The 7,876-nt window shown below is 38.0% G+C and overlaps 1 pseudogene; it reads left to right on the plus strand.

Moving 5' to 3' along the window:
- The window catches only part of LOC103192199, a 4,545-nt pseudogene extending 3,017 nt beyond the window's left edge, over positions 1-1,528 (plus strand).
- Positions 1,529-7,876: the final 6,348 nt, after the last annotated feature.

Genomic DNA, 7,876 nt, shown 5'->3' on the forward strand with positions numbered 1-7,876 from the left:
AAAAAAAAAATATATTAGTCACTGCTTTGACATTCTTCCTAGGGAAAGATGATGAAGAGAAATAGGACAGTGACTCAGAATCTGAGGATTAAGAACCAACAGCAAGACACCTTTTAGTACAGTATGCCATAGAGAAGAAAAGCTCCAAACACTAGAAAAAAATGGAAAAAAGCTATGAAAGTGCTCAAGAAAGAAAAGAAGAAAAACCAGAAGTGTTTAACTTCTCAGATATTCACTTGATTAATGATCCTCAAGATTTTGCAGAAAAACTAATAAAACTACTGTTGTTGTTGTTGTTGTTGTTATGTGCCGTCGAGTCGGCCCCGACTCATAGCGACTAGAGAGCTCTAAAGAGAGATTTGAAGTGAAGATGATGCTCATGAACCTTATCTCCAGATTGGTGGGGATTCATGAGGTTTCCTCTTTAATGTCTACCTCTTTATTCAAAGGTTCCTGCAACCCTATCAAAGAGAAGTAACAAAAATTCTTCTGTTTGCTGCACAAGCATTCCTGGTTCCCCAGAGATCATTCAGTCATTGCTCATAACTGTGGCTACCAATTTTGTTGCTGACAAGAACTCTTGTGAAGTTATGACAGTAGGAATCAATGCTATGAAAGAGATAACAGCTGAATGTCTTTTAGCCATGACTGAAGGTCTTCTCCAAGACATGGCTCAGTATAAAGCAGACAAAGGTAAGAATGTGATGATGTCTGCTAGAATTTTGATTCAGCTCTTTAAAACACTGAATCCTCAGATGTTTCACAAGAAATTCCAGGGTAAGCCTATGGAGGCCTCAATATAAGCAAGAGTGCAGGGATATGGAGAATTAGATGCTAAAGATTATATTCCAGGAGCAGAAGTTCTGTAAGTTGAGAAAGAGGAAGAGAATGTTGAAAATGAAGAAGATAGATGGGAAAGTGCTAGTCTCAGTGAAGACTAAGATGCTAATGGTGAATGGATTGACATGTGTCACTCTTCTAATGAACAGCAAAAAAATTTCCAAGAAGCTGAACAGCATGTCCATGGAGGAGCAGAAAGCCAAAGCTGCAGCCATCAGCATTAGTTGGGTTTTAGCTCAAGAAGACTTCCAGAAAATCAACATGGCCCAATTGAGAAAAGAACTCAGTGCTTCCCCTAGGAAAGCAGAAAAGAGAAAATATATTGAAATAGACAGTGATAAAGAGCCCAGGGACAAATTAGCTTTGCTTCGAGACATTGAACACCTTCATAAAAAACTGAAGTCTGACAAGGACACAAGATTAGCAACTGCACTGGCTGGAAAGACAGATCGGAAAGAATTTGTGAGGAAGAAAACCAAAATGAACAAAATGAATCCATTGTCAAGTTCCACAAATAAAGAGAAGAAAAAAACAGAAGAACTTTATGATGATACAATATAGCCAGAATGTCTGATCAACAAATAAATATTCCTTCAGAGAAAAGCAGCTGGTGCTACCAGATCCACTTTTGAAAAAGAAGGAAGTAACTTTCAAGCAAGTTTTCCATTTCAAGCAGAGTAGTAAATAAGTGTCATTACTCTAAACATTAGTAAGTCAAGAACGTTCGTTTATATTTAAAAGTCCAGATCACTATATTTTGAAAACTTGGTATCAATTTAGTGACATTTGAAAATCAGTAAGTGTGCAAATGTTTGAAATATAAATAGTATTTGTGGTACAAAATTATTTCTGTTTAATGTTCATGCAGAAACATTATTGAGTGCCTATTAAGTGCCTCTGCAGACACATATAAAAGAGCCAAAACCCCTTTACTTAAGGCACTCAGAGCTTAGTGGGGAGAGGTGTGTATATGTGTGTTTACAGGAGAGTGTAAATAGTTTTCTAGTAGAGATAGGGACATATTTCTATGGGGTCACAGAAGACATATGAACAAACTTTGCAAGGGATGGAGTTGTATATTCTCTTAAAAACAAAAATGGTCAATGCTACAAAAGTAAGAGGTTCTTACTTATAAATACACTTACGTGCTGAAAACAGGTCCCTGCTATATAGACTTTGAGTAGACGGTCTAGCTACCTCTTTTAGCCCATCTCGAAGATCTAGATATTTTTTTCTCAATGCCATATAGAGACTTTTTGGTTAAGCTTTTGCTGTTTAAATTACCTTAGTGATAAATAGCACTCTTGGAATGTCTTTACTTTACCATTTGAGCTGATACTCTTCCACAGAAGATAAAAAAAAAAAAAAAGAAGATCACATTGGTTTCCACAACCTCCCTCTACATGTAATATTTTTAGCCCACAGCTTGCCTTGTTTCAAAAAAGTTATTTCTGATTTTAAAAAAATAAATAAATAAAGTCTCCAGAAGCCAAAATACAACCTTAACTATATCCCACCTGAATTTAGAGACCATCTAAAGAATGCATTTGATGCATTGAACACCAACACCAATGACTAAAGACCTGATGAGATGTGGGATGGCATCAAGAGCATCATGCATGAAGAAATTAAAAGATCATTACAAATGCATGAAAGGAAAAAAAGACCAAAATGGATATCAGAGAGATGCAGAAACTTGCTTTTGAATGGAGAATATCTAGAGTGAATGGAAGATACAATGAAATAAAAGAGCTGAACAGAAGATTTCAAAAGGCAGCTTGAGAATTCACAGCAAAGTATGTAACAAAATGTGAAAAGACCTGGGATTAGAAAACCAAAGGGAAAGAACATATTCATCATTTTTCAATCTCAAAAAACTGAAGAAAAAAAAAATTCAAGCCTCAAGTTGCAATATTGAAGGATTCTATGGACAAAATATTGAATGATACAGGAAGCATCAAAAGAAGATGGAAGGAATACAAAGTCACTGTACCAAAAGAATTGGTCGATGTTAAGTTCAGGAGGTAGTGTATGAATAAGAACCAATAGAACTGATAGAAGAAGTCCAAGGTGCACTGAGGGACTTGGTGAAAAACCAGCCTCCAGGACCCATGAAACAAATGGATGCAGTCCTGGAGGTTCTTACTTGTTTGTTCCATGAAATTTGGAAAAGAGCTACTTGATCAATTGACTGGAAGATGTCTATATGTGTGTACATTCCAAAGAAAAGTGCCCCAAAGAATGTTTAAATTATTGAGCAATATCATTCATATCAAACATGAGTAATATATTGCTGAAGATAATTCAAAAATGGTTGCAGCAGTATATTGACAGGTAGCTTCCAGAAATTCAAGCAGCATTCAGAAGAGGACATGAAATAAAGGATATCATCACTGATGTCACATGGATCTTGGCTGGAGGCAAAAAATACCAGAAAGATCTTTACCTGTGTTTTCTTGACTATGTGAAGACATTCAGCTGTGTGGTTCATAACAAATTATGCATAACATTGTGAAGAATGAGTATTCCAGAACACTTAATTGTGCTCATGAGGAATCTGTACATAGACAAAGAGGCTGTCATTCAAACAGAACAAGCATGATTTAAAATCAGGAAGGGTGTGCATCAGGGTTGTATCCTTTCACCATATTTGTTCAATGTGTATGCTTAGCAAATAATCCAAGAAGATGGACCATAAGAAGAATAATGCACCATCAGGATTGGAGGAAGACTCATTAACAATCTGCAACATGTAGATTAAACAACCTTACTTGCTGAAAGTGAAGATCAATTGAAGCACTTACTGACAAAGGTCAAAGACTATATATAGTCTTTAGCATGGATTACACTTCAGCATAAATGAAATTAAAATATTCATAACTGGACCAGTAAACAACATCATGATAAAATGGAGGAATGACTGAAATTTTTATTTTACTTGGATCTACAATCAGCACCCACAGAAGTGGCAGTGAAGAAGTCACACTTCATACTGCACCCGTCAAATCTGCTGCAAAATACCTCGTTAAGATGTTAAGAAGCAAAGTTGCCATTTTGAAGACTAAAGTGCAGCTAACCCATGCCATGGTATTTTCCATTACCTCCTCATGTGCATGTGAAAACTGGAGAGTGAATAAGGAAGACCAAAGAAGAGTTGATGCCTTTGAATTGTGGTGTTGAAGAATACTGAAAATACCACAGACTGCCAAGGAGCTCTGGTAACGTAATGCCTAAAGGCACTTGACTGCTAACCAGAAGGCTGGTAGTTCAAACCCACCAGCCACTCCTTGGAAGGAAGATGGGGCAATCTACTTCCATAGTGATACTGCCTTGGAAACCCAAGGATGGGTCGCTATGAGTCAGGTCTGACTTGACGGCACATAACAACAACAACAACAATCGTAGACTGCCAGAAGAATGAACAAATCTGTCCTGGAAGAAGTGCAGCCAGAATGCTCCTTACAAGTGATAATGGCCAGACTTTTTCTTATCTACTTTGGTCATGTTATCACAAGGGAACATTCCATGGAGATGGATATCATACTGGGTAAAATAGAGAGAGGGTCAGTGAAAAAGCGAAAGACCCTCAACAAGATGAGGTGACACATTGGCTGCAACAATGGGCTCAAGCATAGCAAGGATTGTGAGGATGGCATAGGTTCGGGCTGTGTTTCATTCTCTTGTACATAGGATTGCTATGAGTCAGAAGTGACTCAATGGCACCTCACAACAGTGCCAATATTTTGATAATAAAATGAAATGATCAGTTTGTAGTCCTTTGCATAATTTAAGATACATGAATGACACTTTCCTCAGGTGTCCCTGGGTTCTATATGGTATTGTCAGGGTTTAGTACCCCAAATTCATTACCCAATTTGGAACCAAATGATAGATAAACAAACAAAAAAATTAGACAATAGGAGTATTTATTACAGGTAAAAATCTATGTGGGAAGATTTGGTTAACATGTGACCAAATTGGCTTACTAAAACTTCCTGCCTGACACCCCTCCAGTGAACCTATAACTCAGTGTAAAGGTTTGGGTCTGCAGAGCAAATGCCAATATGAAGGGAGACTGCCTCCCATTATGTCAGAAAAAATGGTAAATAAGTATGCAAACTCCCAGTTGCTTAAGTCGTTTAATAGAATGATTTTCCTATTCAATTACCACCACCTGTTGAGCAGTTTGTCTTCATGTTGCTATGATTTTGTCAGCTATGCTAGCAGTATTTCAAATACCAATAGATACACCTATGGTAGATAGGTTTCATCAGAGTTTCCAAATAAAAATAAATTAGCAAGAAAGTCCCAGTGATTTTTAATCAAATAAGCCATTAATAAATCTTGTGGAACACTGTACAACATTATTTGACTCACTTGTTTTGGACACACCATCAAGAGGGATCTATTGCTGGAGGAAGACATCTTGTTTGATAAAGTAGTGATCCAAGAGATTGTAGGTTCCCCCTTAGTGAGATGCATTAGCACAATAGCCACAATGATTGACTTAAACATGATAGTGAGTATGAGATTGATACAAGACTGGGAAATGTTTCATTCTGTTGTAAGTTCACCATGTGTCAGGGTTGACATGACAGTATCTATCTATCTATATCTATCTATCTATCCATCTATCTATCTATCTATCTATCTATCACCTATTTATCTGTAATAGAGAAAAGAGAACCACAGCCTGTTACTAACCAATCTGGTAAGTATTAATTTTGTTCTTCCGCACATGAGGGAATAAGTAAGGAGTGAGGAAGAGTCCAGGAAGGTCACACTGGTGGACATTCCTCTACATGGCATCTCCATGGCATTGTACAGAATAAAATATTAAATATTAATTCAAACTAGAGTCATCATCCTTCCTTTCACTGAAGTCAGAAATATTGCAATTACCATTGAGTATGATATTCCTTGAGTTGTGGTCTTGGCAAAAAACACTGAAAATACCATGGACTCCCAGAAAAATGAAAAATCTGTCTTGAAGGAAGTGCAGCTGGAATGCTTGTTGGAAATGGAACAGCCAGATTTCACCTCACCTATTTTGCTTATGTTGATAGAAGGAACGATTCCTTGGAGAAGGATATCATCCTTGGTAAAGTGAAGGATCAGTGAAGAAGGGAAGATCCTCAACAAGATGGATTGACACAGTAGCTGCAATGATGGGCTCAGGTATAGCAAGGATTGTGATTGTGCACAACAGGGCAGGATTTTGTTCTGTTGTACATAAGGTCACTATGATTAGAAGCTGACTCTCTGACAGTGAACAACAACAACATGATCTTTCTTTGCATCTTGCATCTATACTTAAACCTTCCAACACTTTGTCTTTGGGCCATACTCATCACTTATGCTAACACTGATCAGTTTTCTCCATGTGCCATTTATTCTCTTTCTTCTCCCTTCTACTCATTTTTAAATTACACTGAATACTCTTTTTCCTCCCATTTTTCTAGTCATTCATTTCTATATCTGGTCTGAACTCCTCCAAGATACATTCTCTTTGCTCAGATTTAAAATTATCTTTCCTGACTTTTGGGTAAGATGGCAGACTAGTCAGAAAGACTGCACAGACCCTCTTCAACAAAGGAAAGGGGAACCAATTAACACAGACACAGAAGAAAATCCTGGACCACTAAGCTTTGAAGGGAAGGATATAGAAGTGGACTAAATTCCAACTAGCAGAAGAATTTGCATGAAAATACCAAAAAAGGAGACATACGGAGTTGTGGTCTGGCAGCGATCCTGAGCGATCCTGACAGCCACAGACAGCTTGGAGATTGCCAAGTGGTGATAACACCTAAGAATTAACCTAAAAATCTGCCCTGCTAGCCAGGGATGGCATGGAAGATTGTTCTGGTGGCTGGAGAATAAAAGGTGAAGCAGCAGTGAAGAGGAAGGTGGGCTGAGCTGTGGATTTTTGCCTGTCCAGAGGGCACAGCCTATTTGAATATTTACAAGTGCCTTGACCATTTTGGATATTTAAAGCAACAGTGTTTTCCAAGATTCAAGGGGCTTAAGAACAGGTTCCACTTGCCAATAACCCCAAGGACATTTTGGACCTGGATGGCTTGAAAGGTGCGACATTCCCCTTGTTATTCTTATACCCCACAACTGCTTGGTGAATGGAGGAGCGACCATCCCCCACTCTCACCCACCTTCTGGGTCTGCAGGAACTCAATCCCAGTGTGTCTGCTTAGACGGAGCCTGGGTGCCCTATCCTACCGTCCCTCAATTTTTTTTCTCTTTTTTTCTGTTTTTAAGTTTGCTTGTTTTTGTCTGTTTTAAAACTACTATTATTAGTACTACTTTTGTAGTACTAATTCTTTATTCTTCCCCTCTCAGGTCCTAGTTTTCAGCTTTATTTCTTTTCCTTGTTCCAGGTTGCATTTTTTTTTTCCTCTTTTTTCTCAGGGTTAACCCCATTCCTTGTCTTTATTTTTGCATTTTTCCATTTTTTTCTTCATTACTCTCCCTCTCTACCTTTTTTCTCTTATTGCCTTATCCCCAGATATTGCAAGTTTTCTTGTTTTCTTCTTCTTTGTCCATCTTTTCATTATTTTTCCTGTGTGATTGCATGGTGCAATTTTTGTCCATGTGCTGTTACTTTTTTGATGGTTATTCAATTGTAATTTTTGTCTAACTGAGTGGGAGACAGCAACAGTTCCCAGAAGACAAAACTACACCCACACCTCCTGTAACTCACATAATGAGTAAGAGCCACCAGCTCCTTCTCCACCAACAGGCCAATGACAGAAAACCACCAAGAATAGCCTGAATCACCCTTGGCTGCTCTTCAAAAACAGTTAACAGAGATCTAAATACAACAGCACCATGATGTCTCAGAGACAACAGACCATCACAGTCCACACAAAGAAGCAAGATAAAGTGGTAGAAGAAAAGGAGCAGGATACAGACCCAGAACACATCCTTGAGGAAGAAGCAGCATTGGAACTCTCTGATAAGGAATTCAAGAGAATTATCTTTAGGTATCTTCAAAGGACTGAGAGACAGACTAAAGAAAACACAG

This window comes from Orycteropus afer, unplaced genomic scaffold (genome assembly GCF_000298275.1).
Source record: "Orycteropus afer afer isolate SDZICR_OR568_19922 unplaced genomic scaffold, OryAfe1.0 scaffold00025, whole genome shotgun sequence".
In the NCBI taxonomy this organism is placed as follows: Eukaryota; Metazoa; Chordata; class Mammalia; order Tubulidentata; family Orycteropodidae; genus Orycteropus; species Orycteropus afer.